The sequence below is a fragment of the Falco biarmicus genome, chromosome 3 (assembly GCF_023638135.1).
Source record: "Falco biarmicus isolate bFalBia1 chromosome 3, bFalBia1.pri, whole genome shotgun sequence".
NCBI lineage: Eukaryota > Metazoa > Chordata > Aves > Falconiformes > Falconidae > Falco > Falco biarmicus.
Genome location: NC_079290.1, coordinates 118987968 through 119000341, shown reverse-complemented (window position 1 = coordinate 119000341; position 12374 = coordinate 118987968). Strand labels below are relative to the sequence as shown.

The 12374-nt window shown below is 53.8% G+C and overlaps 1 protein-coding gene across 1 annotated transcript in view; it reads left to right on the top strand.

Moving 5' to 3' along the window:
- Positions 1-1173: 1173 nt before the first annotated feature.
- The window catches only part of RSPO1 (R-spondin 1), a 31236-nt gene continuing 20035 nt past the window's right edge, over positions 1174-12374 (top strand). The window contains exon 1 of the mRNA XM_056333568.1: positions 1174-1321. The gene's annotated coding sequence lies outside the window, so the exon portion shown is untranslated. The remainder of the gene's footprint in view (positions 1322-12374) is intronic.

Here is a 12374-nt window from a genome sequence, read left to right as displayed (position 1 = left end):
TGGTGATTGTGGTTGCCAGGATCCATCCTGAGACATCTGGAGGGAGGCTGATTTTCAGGAGATAGCAGCAGATGGTTTTAGTGCCTATTGAAAATTAAGGATTCCTATATCGTCCTGAAGTTTCTAGTGGGTTTTGAAAACAGAAGCAGCTGCAAAAATTTCCATCTTCCAAAGGCAATAGGTGGTGATGACCCTGTTTTGCTGGTCTGCCTCCTGCATGGGGCAGAACACAGCACAGACCAGCGCTTGGCCATGCACGCGCAACTGTTGCAGTGAAATTGGGAAAGTTTCACTGGATTCATTTTTCACCAGAGAAGGTCATGAGGTCTGGGATGGGTGTCCCACCCTGGGAGGAGAAGTCAGCTTATGCCAGCGCAGCCACCAGCATGGCGGTCCCAGCCGCCAGCGGGCTGGGGCGGGCAGGAGTCCCCGCTTTGCCCGGCTCAGCATGACTGATGGTTATTGGCTATTCCGGAGCTGGTTTCCATGAAGACTTTTTTTTTTTTTTTTCTTTTTGGTAAAAACGTTGAACAATTCTGGATTCATCCCCATGTGGAGCGGGAAAAATTTTGAAATCTTGAACATTTTTGAGGGCTTAAAAACAATTTCCCACCCAGTTATAGCCACCAGTCTCATCAGGATGTGTTTGAAACCACTCCAGCAGGAGCTGAGCAGAGCTGGTCTCAGCTGGATACCACTCTCGACGAGAAATGCCGTGGTGAGGGGTCATGTTTCTTCAGAAAAAAAGTATCTTCAATAGCTCAGGAAGTTATTAGTGTCTGCTAACAATAAGAGCTTTGGATTGATTCAATAGATGCTCATTTTAATTGTAAAATGCCAGTAATGAGAAATGTGCCATCCAATGACTCATTTTTCCCTTGTAAAAATTATTGGACATTTTTATTAGTTTTACAAATGACAGGACCTCGTATTTCTGAGAACACTTTATACAAGCCTTGCACAAGCCCACTCTCATAAAAGCGTGTCTGTGGTGACATCCAGAGCCACAAGAAGGGGAGCGGTAGAAAGGCCCAAAGTGGTGAGGACAGCCCACAAGTGGAACTGGCAGGACCGAACCCCAAGAGGGTGGGAAGGGGTGGATACAGCGCCTGAGACATGAGCTTCGGCGCTCCTTCCCAGCAGTGCCTTTCTGGAGAGGCACGGGGCAGACAGGGGGATGGGTGCCAGCCGGCGCCCGGAGGTCTGCCCGGCGCAGAGCCCCGGCGTGGGGCAGCCGCGCCGGTGTTGAGCGGCCGCCCAGGCGATGCACCGGGCGCAGGGAGGGCAGGAGCCAGCCCCAGCCGGGCAGAGCTGAGCCAAGGTAAGCGCTGTCCCCAGCCGTGGCCCCGCTGCGGCCGGCACCGGGCAGAGCGGGACCACACAACCTCCTCCTCCTCCTCTCCTCCTACAGTCGCTTCGCGCCGTTAACCCCAGCGCCCAGCTTTATCCATCTTGGCGTTATCTCTGCTGGCAGACAGCAGGGGCCCGGGGTGTGCTGGGCTGACCGTGGAGCACGCATGCCCTTGGCTTGCAAGAAACAAGATAAAGGACTGAGCGTGGCCAGGGAGCAGGGGGCAGGGGGCGAGGGGACATCCTGGACCCAGCCCGGCTGCAGCAGCACTGCTGCGGGGCTGTGGGGCTGGAAGGGGCTGGTGGGGAGCACCGGCAGGGTGTTCCTTCTTCTCCAGAGAACAGAAGAGCTGCTTTGGCCAGATCGTGCCCTTTTATAAAATCCAAGCAATATCCCATGGAGAATCAATTTGCACAAGGGGGGGGGGGGGGGGGGGGGAATAGTTTTAGAGAATTTCTCATTTCAGCATTTCATTTCTCCTCTCTTGTTGACATTATTTGTATTTTTGTTTACATCTCATGACAAGTCATCTGTAATTCTGCTCAGTGTACCATGAGCTGGCATGATATGACATAATGCAAGATAGCCTACTACTTCTATTTTAGTTTGGAGGATATTTTAAACTTTATGTTATCCAGGAAATTTCTGAAATATTTGTCTTCATTCCAAGCCAGAATGAAAACAATTTTTGAAATGTCGGAAGTTCCCGTGAAACAAGTAGCGAGAGCTTCCAGCTCCACCACCGCGTGTGACAGGGTGGCCGGTGGGGAGGCCCGGGCCCCGCGCGGGAGGGCAGCAGCAGGAGCAGGCAGGGAACAGGCAGCGGGCAGCAGGCAGCATGCAGCGGGCAGCACGCCTCTCTCCATGCCTTGCCGCAGCCTGGCATGCATTTGCTTTCCAGCAGCAGGACTGCAGCCGTGCATTTAGGGCAGGGATTTAATGGGAGGGATGGCTGATGGAAGGGCATGGGGAGAGCGCCTGGCATGTCCCGGTGCCCGTGGGCAGCAGCAGGCAGAGGGATCGGCTCGGACCCGGCACATGCCACAGCCTCCCAGCATCATCCAGGCAAGGAGCTGGGACAGGGAGCAGGATGTGCTGCAGTATCAGCTGATGGCAATGGGGACAGGCAGCTCTGCCATAAGCCCGTGCAGCAGGCACAGCCCTGCATCTCTCTCCCTATCTGGGGCAGGACACGATGCCGGGCTCGGAGGGCTGTAGATGTTAGGTCATGACAGCTTCCCCCAGTGCCGTACTTGGTCGGTGCAGTTCTGGGCCTGTCTGCTAGCTCTCCACAGTGCTGTCAGTCCACCCCAAGCCCCCAGGGCTGACGCCTTCCAGAGAAGGTCGAGGCTGTGTGGGCCAGAGAAGCGACTCCAGCAGCCTCCCCACGCTCCAGGGCAGATGGCTTCCTCGTGCCAGGATGTGCCAGGAGGGACCCGTAGACATTTTGCAAACCCTCTCTGGTCTGTGGGGCATCAGCCCAGGAAGGGAGAGGCTCAGCCAGGAGCCATGAGGCTGTGAGGCAGGAGGGATTTCCTCTGAGCCACCAGCCCCAGCCGAGACTGAGCGGCTGTGGGACAGGCAGCACTCTGCGGAGACTGCAGGAAGCCAGGGTCCCCGTATCTGTGTGTCTGGGTGGAAAGAGCTGTCAGGTTCCCAGAGCATTTGCCTTTGCCTCTGTGCTGAGACACTCAGTCCTCAGAGCTTTGTTTTGTGTACTCTGTGAACCGACAATTTGTAAAGACATGCTACTGGGCTAATCCTCCATCAGCTCCTGGAGCAGAGACCAGCTGGGATCTGGCAGCTCTCTCCCTTCTCCTGCTTCAGTCTGCTAAAACAGTGAGTGTCTCTGTAACCAGTAGCTTACAGGTTTTGACTTATACGCAAAGCAGAGCAGCAGCTTTCTGCAGCCGGCAGCCGGGACTGCACAGGCATGTTGTCCTCCTGCACCAGCATGGTGACCTGCTGGGCGGGCATGCCAGCTGTGCCAGCTGTGCCAATAAGGTGCTGCGTGCCATGCTGAGTCCTGGGGGTGATGCCAGCTTTGGTGGTGAAATCATCTCGGCTCTCTCCTGGCTTAAGAGCCGTTGTTATGCCCTGGAGACGCTCTTAGGGAAGGGAGCTCTTTTCATGGCATGGTTTGCTGTGGCTCCGATCCATGAGCTAATGCATCGGGGAAGTAATAAAATTAAACACTGAAAAAAAGTACCTTCCTCTTTGTACGCAGGAAACCCCATATACTGCACGTGCCTTTAACAGAGAGCACAGTAGCACCATGAGTCTTGAACCAAGGAAAGATCATTTGTGCTGTCTCCTCTGTTGAGCCCCAGCATGCTGGCTCGGTGAGCAGCAGACTGCGGTCGTGCTGGACAAGCACTGGGTAGACCACTAGGAATGGGGAGACACATGCGCTGCCTTGCTTGAGGCGATTTTGGGAGAACAGGGAGGATGTGGATTTCCAGGGTGCTGAGATTTTGCTGGGGCCAGGAGTTGGTGCTTAAATAAGTGCTGGTTGGCGTCAAATCCTGGATCTTTCTCATGGGTTAGCAGGTAGTGAACATGGAGCTGGAACCAGTGTGCACTAATTCTGGGTCTTCCAAGGAGAAAGGCTTCACAGTGACTTCCTCATCAAGCAGCTGTCAGTGAAGAATAAATACAGCCCTGAGAGCTGTGCCCCAGGCTGCTGCATGCAGTTTTGAGGAGGCAGAACAGCAGAATGCTGCTGTTAATCACTGGCTGCCCAAACAGACACCAGTGTCCCCACAGCCGGGCTGGGTCGCTCCAGCCTGACCCCGCTTTGCCTGTGCCACTTGCTCCCAATCCCAGCCCGTGCTGCTATGGCTCAGTTTGGGGTTAGCTGACACGGGTAACATGGGAGGAGGGCACAAGTGATGCCGTTGGAGAAATTGTGGGGCACCCAAAAATATTCAGTGTCTCTTTGCCTAAGTCCCACTCTGTTGGGACACCCTGGGCTGCACTGCCCATCTCGGGCTGTCCCCTCCAGCGTACTGTGTGGAAGCTGGCAGGAGAAACCTACTGGCAGAGCCGTGTATGCCGTGCCCATCACTGGAGTGCCCCCATCCTGCGTTTGGGATTGAGGTCCTGGGGCCGTGTCCATGACCCCAAGGTGTATCTGGAACAAGAGCTACCCCCTCCATAGCCTCTTGGGCTGTATCTGGGAATGGTGGGGGCCTGGGGGCACATGTAGCTGAGGAATGAGCTCTGTGGCACAAGGGGACCTGCCCCAGGTCATCCCAGATGCCAGCGGCCAAGCAGAGATCTGACTTGCCCCAGTTGTCCCCCTGCTCCTGGGTATGTGCTGTGGGGGCATGGTCACACGCCAGGGTGGGCAATCTGCTGCTGGCCGGGACCAGTGCATGGCTGGGGTTTGCCCTTCACAAGAACAGGCAGTGTCTCCCCACCATGGGAAGGTGAGGCAGGGGCAAAGGGACAAGGATCCCTCACCCGTTGCCCCAAGGACACAGAGCTGTCCTGCAGCACAGCAGGGTCCCCTGGGGAACTGCAGGAGCTGGGCATCCATCGGGCTTGTCCCTGGAAAACAGGATCATCCTGTGGCCCACTGTGGGAAGGTACCAGTGCCATTGCTCCGCGTGTAAAGGGCCTGTGATTTTCAAGAAAACTCATCTTGAGTCTGACTGGAGTCTGTCAGAGCAAATTAGTTGCAGTTTCAGCTAGCCACTTGTTTCTGGTTTAACCCTGGGAAAGCAACTGGGCTACAAATGTTTACCTTATGAGGTAAACCATCAATATCCTTGAAACTTTGATTAAAAAAAATACTGGACTAGATCATCTTGTGGGTTTCTTTTTTTTCTTTTTTTTTTCCCTCCTGATTCGTTTCACAATATGCCAGAAGCATGGCTTGAGTTAGGGCTTTGGCAGGGGCTTTTATCATGATGGATATAGTGGAGGATAGAAAAGAAATTTGGTTATCAGAGGATGCCAGAACTCAACTTCCTAGCACATACATTTAATAATGCAAAAGTTCTCCTTTAAAGGTCTCCTTAGAACAAATCCTAGTCATCACAAAATCCATGGAGATAAATTAAATTACATTTTAATAGTGGAGAACTCATTCCTGGGCCATGCAACAGTGAAAGTATGTTCTCTCTTAGAACAAAAGTAGCCTCATCTACCATCAAAATTCTGAATGTTACCATATGAAAAACTTGATTGGAAAAGAAACCCCAAAGCTCCCAGGGCAGAAGCACTACGAGAGGCTGTCACGGCTGTGGTAGCTCTCTTGCTGACATTACGGTATTATTCTTCCCCGCCTTGTAAATGAAAAGGCATCTCCAAGAAATAGTGTCTAATATGCATTTGCTTGAACTGGAAGCTGCTGGCCACAGACAGTTTTGTCCAGCACGACCTAAGCTTTTCCTCAGGAAGAAAAGGTGCAAGGCAAGGAGGAGTACTGTGGTTCCGTGTGCTCCATGCACTGCAGAGCCCCACAGCCGGCTCCGGCAGTGCCGCTCCACCACCCAGCCCACTCAGCGAAGGCCTGGCTGGGGCGTTCTCGCCTTTGTCCGGGATCATTGTTTTGTGCTCTGTCATCTCTTAAAGCCAGGCTTAATCCATTCTCTTCTCCACACTGTCATCTTGAAGATATTTAAAATACATGCAAATGATTCCCGTGCAGACACAGATATTTAAAGAGGACGGTGTGTGCAATAAGTACCACAGTACAGGGCGATGCAGGGTGATGTGGGGCACAGGCTGGGCCAGCCTCACCGACAAACACTTCAAGAACTGAGAGAAAGGGGGGAAAAAAGGCAGAAGGAGGAAGAGGGAAGAGCTGCCACCACTCTTCTGCTCATCCCTCCCACTGAGCCGTGGGCCTGGTGACTAGAGCTAGGCTTGCCCCATCATGGCGGACCGTCCAGTTCTTGGCTTCCTCATCTCCCCCTCGTCCTTCTCGTCTCAGCCTCCCCCTTCCCCTTGCCCAGCCACAGGAACGTGCATCCCCGCTCACTGCCCTGCCTCTGCCATCCCCAAAAGCAGGGCCTGGCCCCCCGCGCCACCCGGCCTCCTCCCCGTGGCTCCCCACCGAGCGCGGGGCTGGGCCTTGCTCCTCTCAATGTCTGTACAATTACCAAAATCCCTCAGCAGAATTAGCTCCTCGCAGAGCACTGCATTCAATTAATTATATAGTTTAAAACACAATACGCAGACATAGCCCATCCACACCAGCAAAGCTTTTGGCTCCACTGGAAATCCCTGGGAAGCCATGGCAGCAGAAGGCAGGCCGTGCGCGCAGGCCTCGCCATGCTCCTTCGGTGTGAATCTTTAATTGTAGTTAAAATAATTATAGGTGTACTGCAAATATCTCAGAGAACACAGCAGAGCAAGTGCATTTCTATGGCTTTGGCCTCACAAGGATCCCCTCAACATATGTTTTAAGCTGGTTTATTTAGGCTGGTTTCAGTACAGTGATATTCCAGTCTGCTGGCACGGGCCTGGGCTAACCTGCAAGGCTCCCTCCCGCCATACGCATGCCCGCCATCACTGGGGACACTGGGGACAGGCCCTGTGCACCCCTCCGTGCCACTTCCCTACAACCCCCAGCAGCAACACTGGTGCTGCGGCCCTTTGTGGGTCAGCGGGTAGTTCTAACTCATGTCTGCAGGTCCCCATATCGCCCCAGGGACCTGAACCCGCCTGGGTCCCTCCAGGGAGCCATGCCAGGGGCTCTCCCTGGCCCCACGTCGGTCGCAGAGCCAGCGCAGCCATAACTTTCTGCTCTCGCTGCTGCAGGTTACTGACAGGGGGACTCAGGACTCCCGAGGTCACCAGCCTGTGTCCCCATGCAGCAATGGGAGCCCACAACAATTACAAGCTTCCTGCGTGTCCTGCCTCTGGGGTTTTGTCACACATGATGTCTCACATCTGGGATTCGACCGGTTGGTGGGGATGGTAGTGCTATTTCCATGTCAAGCTGTAGCTTTTTTACCCCCAGCCGTTTCAGGGCTTACAGCTATTGTGTGGGTTTTTTTAATGTTGCAAGAATTTATATTGGGAAAAAAGTGCCTTTTTTTTTTCTTTTCTCAATGCCTTGGGAAATGTCATGCAGCAGGAATGTTCCCAAGAGCTGCTCATGGCCGAAGGGGGGATGGGCTCAGGCAGGGGCCCTCATGCCCAGCTCCCGTCCCTGTGCCCAGCCTCCTAGGACCAGCCCTTTGGACTGTGGCTCCCTTTGGTGCCCCGTCCCATCTCCCCAGATGCTGCCCTGCACTCCCAGGAAAGTGGGGCCAGCCCAGGCCATGGCAGCACCAGCCCCTGGCCTGCTGCTGCTGGGCACAACAGCAGTGGAGGCAGAAGGGAGGGGGCAGAAGCCTGGAGAGGAACAAGGTGTTCAATGGAGCTGCTTCTGCTGCAGAGGTTCTTGGTTCTGTGTCCTCCTGGCTGTGCCAGTAGCCTCTTCCACTTCCAGCTCTGGTCAGAGTCACAAGAAATGCTGGAAGTCCCAGCCCTGTGGTGTGTCATCATTTAAACTTGTCCTTCAATAGTGTCCCAAAGCAATTTACTTTTCCCGAAAATCAAAGCCCCCAGGAGAGATGCTGGGAGAGGCAGGGCTTCCCTCATGAATCCCAGTGGCTCCTGCTCCCCCTGCCCTGCCCCGCTCGCTGGGGCTGGATGTCCCCCTTGGCTGTGGCTGGCAGACTGGGCTGGTTGTCCCCTCCCATGCTGGCCCATAGAGCAGCCCCTGCTGTGGCCCAAGTGAAAGGTGTGATGTGCTTTGGAGATGGATCAGCACTGCGTGATGGAGCAAGGCTTGGGCTGGGTTTGTTGAACAGCCGGACTTTCACCCTGGGGGGAGTGATGTGTCTCATGTGGGGCTGGGAGAGCAAGGGGAGGAAGAGCTGAGGCATTGCATGCAGGATGAGAAGGCATATCTTCCCCATGAAAATACAAGTGAGGTTTATATTGATTGCCCCACTGTAAAGGTGCTGGATGCCTTTTTCCAAGCTCGGCACCACATCACAGACCGCTTCCACGGGACTCATTAAGGAGCAGAAAAGGCTGCAGGCATGAGTGTCCACCTTCACCAATGGTTTGGCTATGATTGACCTCAGAGCGCTCTGGCTTACATGTGGGGAAGGGAGGGTGGTGGGGAGCTGAGCTACTGAAGAGTCAAGTTGTCCAAGAAAGGTGCTTCCAAACCCACCTGCCTGTTTGGGCTCTTACATAGTAGGGGACTGATGAACTGAGAGAGAGAGACAGCAGAGAGCAGTGCCCAGGGCCATGCATGGGGCAATGTGTGGGGCAACGAGCAGGGCAGTGCACAGGGCCATGTGTGGGGCCATGTGCAGGCAGTGCAGAGGGACCTCCAGCCTGCCCAGCACTTGGTGCAACAAGCACGGCAGCCCCAGCCGGGCCAGGGCTGGGGATGGAGCTGTGGACCTTTTGCCATAACCCTGCCATTTCCACGCTGATAGCAACGCTGGGGATGAGCAGCAAGGCACTTGTGATCCAGCACAGTGGGGACGGCTCCACCTTGCAGATGTGAAGTAAGGTGACCCGTCCAGGGACTGACACAGGGATGGAGCAGGTGCTAGCTGGTGGGAGCAGGCAGGGTTTGAGTGTGGCTGTTGTATGTGCCTAATGACAACACATCTCAAAAATCCAACCCCAGGAGCAGGTACCAAGGGAAAAAAATAATGAGAAAGAAATTGCCAGGGGATGACAGTCTGTATCTCCTTCTCTTCTGCCAGGATCTAGAGTGGCCCTCCACCCTCCTGCATGCCAGGGGATGCGGGGGAAAGCTAGGGGATGCTGAAGGATGCTGGGGGATGCAGGTGGAGCAGCTTCTTTGTGGGACCCCATGCCCAGGGTGCCCCCACCATACCACCAGCACTGCCCTCCTCCCCAGCCACAGAAGTTTTGTAGAAACTTTTTTTATAGAAAAAATTGTAGCAGCTCCTGCCTCTACAAACACAGTGTGCTGCTGTCCCTGCCAGAGCTCCGTGCTGGTTTGCCTCAAGGAATCTGTGAGATCCGTCCTGCTGTGATCTGTAACAATATTGGGATTAAATTAGCTTCCCTGAGCTGCAGAGGGGTCAGTGTGTAAGGCCCCCTGGTTAATCCAGCAGGCCAAAGAGAACAGAAGCCTCCCTGCATTGGGAAAGGAAAACAACAGGGTCTGTTTGCAATCCATGGAGCTAATTCAAACAGCATTCCTCAAACAACAGGGGAAAAGGGCCTTCGAAGCAAATGAGAAAGGAGCATTTCCCAACATGCACATAGCGTCGCTCCTTGGAAAGAGGCAAAATGTCCAGCCTGCATGGGGCACAGTGTCAGAAAACCTGGCAGGCATGAAAGAGAGATCCTGAAAAGCAGGGTAGCTCGCCGGGGCGCGCACGCGAACTCTGCCTCCCTGCCCTGTGCCTGGTGAGCACAAAGAGAGCCAGTCCTGCCAGATGCCTCTTGACCTGTCCACAGGGGCATGGGGGGTGCAGGCAGGCACCTGGCACGCTGCCCACACCACACCTGGGGTGGGATGGGGCATGCAGATCTTGCTCTTCCTTTGCCCACAAAGAGTTTTATGCAGAAGTCATTGTCATGGCTCTGCAGCTCATGGCTGCTCATCACAAAACTGGGGTGACCTCTCCGGGGACACTCCCGGGTGCAGACACACTTCTTGGCACTGGCTCTGCTAGGCTGCCAGCACCGCCTCCGTCAAGCAAGGCCAGCGAGCAGTGCTGCCCGGCTGAAAGCCCAGGCTTGCTTGCTCTGCCCGGGAAGAAGAGGCATGCCTGGGTGATCCTATCAGAAAGTCAGCTCCCTTTCCTCTCGCTCCCACATCGCCCCGTGGAAGGCATGATCCTGCGTGCCCCCATGCCTGACCCCCCAGTGCGGCTTGTGCAGCCTGTGTCAGGAACCTGATAGTCGTCTTTGCAACCAGAGCAGTTGTTTATGCAGTAAGTTAGGCAATTGGGATAACTGTATTACCGGGGACTGAGGACCACAGGTGTTCAGATATTATTGAAAACAATTGCCCAGGCTATCAATCATTCTGCAGGAGATAAGCCTTCTGAGAAGCAGCCCTCTGTGTCGAAGCAGGGTGCAGAGAAGCAGCACACCGTAGGCTGAGTCTAGGAGCACCACAGACAACTTCAGGACGTTCTTGCTTTCCTTCTGCTTTCTCGGCGAGCGTCTTTTTTGCTTTTTGCTTATGCTGAGATATTATCAAAGGCTGATGAGGCACCAAGGATGAGTAATGCACCCTCTGTGCCAGCTGAGAACTTGTAGGCACTGGTACCTGCCTCTGCACACAGGGTTAATGTCAAGGGCACAGAGCCCTGGGTCTGACAGAAGCTGTGGTGCTCAGTGCCGGATCTGCTGGGTGCAGACCCGCTGCCTGCACCCCAGGGCCCTTCAGCAGCACCCAGAGGCTGAGGGACATGGCTCCTGATAGGACTCAGCTCAGCCCCAGCCTGGAAGTCCCCACGGTTCCCGGACAGGGTGGGCTTTCCATGGAGAAGAGGCTTTTCCCTGGCTGAGAGAAGGGAGACGCAGGGCAGGAACCGGAGAGGGATGAGCTAAGACAAGAAAATGGCAGGTTTTTAATGGGGAGGGGAACCACGTGCTTGAACAGCAGACTGGGGGATGTGGGGGGAGTCAGCACTCACGCTGCTGAAATGGGTGAGTGAGGCTCTCCCCTTGGCTTCGTGCACAGCAGGTCATGGAGCCCGGCCAGGGAAAGGCTGGAACCAAATGGGCAGGGTCGCCCAAGCTGGGTGATACCTGTAGCGCAGGATTAGACCTGTCTCTTGCTTTTCCACCTAATGCAACTGAAACTGGTGAATTCAGGTGGTCTTTGCCTGCTTTGTCTGCCCGTTTTTCCGCACAGGGCATACCCATGGGCATGCTGCAGGCTGTGGGTGCTGCTCTCCAGCACTGGAAGCTGGGACTGCCACCACCGCCTGCCGTGGTGCTGCACCCGCATGGCCCAGCCAGAGGAGCCCTGGCTGCTGGGCACCTGCTCGGCCAGGACTTCTGTGGGTGACAGGGAAAACCTCCCAGCTCAGCAGCTCTGCTTTCAATCTGGAGCCGCTCAGCGTTTTTACCCCGCTAAAATGTGGAATTTCATGTCCTTTTGTACAAGAAAGAAACAACCTGTTTAGGATTAATTTAGGATCAGCCTCCACAGCCATTAGCTAAAGAAAACCCAAACGGTAAATTAGCTGCCTGTCAGAAGGGGAAGAAATGTGGGACTTGATGCTGGATTTATTGTGGAGGGTGTTAAGGCAGGATTTAGTGTGATTTACTGTCCTCTGCAATGATACCTTCTAACACCAGGAAGCTGGCAAGCACGTCTCCTTTGCCTTCAGTCAGATATACTGCTCTGTTCGCTAATTATTGACGTGTCCGGTAGCCCTGTTCTTGCAGCTGGGTTTGTCAGCATGTCCATTACAGAGCTCTGTCTTCAGGGTTTATTGCTTAGTTATAAACATTTGCTCCAGACTGAAACTTGATCTACAGCTGTCAACTGGAGTTCCAGTGCTCTGAGGGAGATTAGGAAGAAAAAAGTTTGGCTATTCAATGCAAGCATAAAATACAAGATCTTCGGTTCATTGGATTTTTTTACTCTTACAGTCAGCTAGGTGATTTTGTCTCAGCGCAACATTTGATGGTACTTCAGAATTTCCTAAAATAGAAAGTAAAAAAGCTCCAAATATAAATAGAAAAGGTCTTTAATAAGGAGACTTGCAACAGTGACGGCTTAGCATCTGCCCAATATTCAAAACACATTCACAAATGCTCCTGTGAGATAGCAATGATCTCAGAAGATATTGTTTACAAGTAGGAAACTAGGGATATTTAACGAGGTGCCAGAGAAAATTCAGGATGAATAAAACTTCCATACACACATGCATTAACCCGAATGCAATGCAAAGGAAAAGCTGTGTAAGGGGTGAATTTTCCTTCTTGCCTGTTTTGGGTTATTTTGCATCTTTGTGTTCATACCTGCCCCCACATAAGCGCTGTGCAAAGCAGAGATGAT